Raw genomic sequence first — 291 nt, 5'->3', positions numbered from 1 at the left:
GCGTGGGTGGTTCAGTGGTAGAATTCTCGCCTGCCGTGCAGGAGAAAACCTGGGTTCAATTCCCAGCCCGGGCATGTCATGTGCAACCACCCTTGTCTGTCGGTGGAGGCTTGCATGTTGCTGTGACGCCGGCCAGGCTTCAGCGGAGCTCCAGACTGAGATGGACTAGGAAGAAAGACCTGGTGATCTGCTTCTGAAATCAGCCACTGAAAACCCTGTGGGTCACAACAGTCTGATCTGTGGTGGATCTCGGGGATGGCGCAGGACCAGGCAGTGTTTCCGTTGCGCAGG

General features: G+C 57.4%; 1 non-coding gene across 1 annotated transcript; it reads left to right on the top strand.

Moving 5' to 3' along the window:
- On the top strand, positions 1-74 carry TRNAG-GCC (transfer RNA glycine (anticodon GCC)). The gene has a single exon. It is a non-coding gene; the product is annotated as a tRNA-Gly (tRNA).
- The last annotated feature ends 217 nt before the right edge of the window (positions 75-291 follow it).

Source organism: Elephas maximus, chromosome 5 (genome assembly GCF_024166365.1).
Source record: "Elephas maximus indicus isolate mEleMax1 chromosome 5, mEleMax1 primary haplotype, whole genome shotgun sequence".
In the NCBI taxonomy this organism is placed as follows: domain Eukaryota; kingdom Metazoa; phylum Chordata; class Mammalia; order Proboscidea; family Elephantidae; genus Elephas; species Elephas maximus.
The sequence above is the reverse complement of the archived record's forward strand: the minus strand, read 5'-3'. Positions and strand labels throughout refer to the sequence as shown.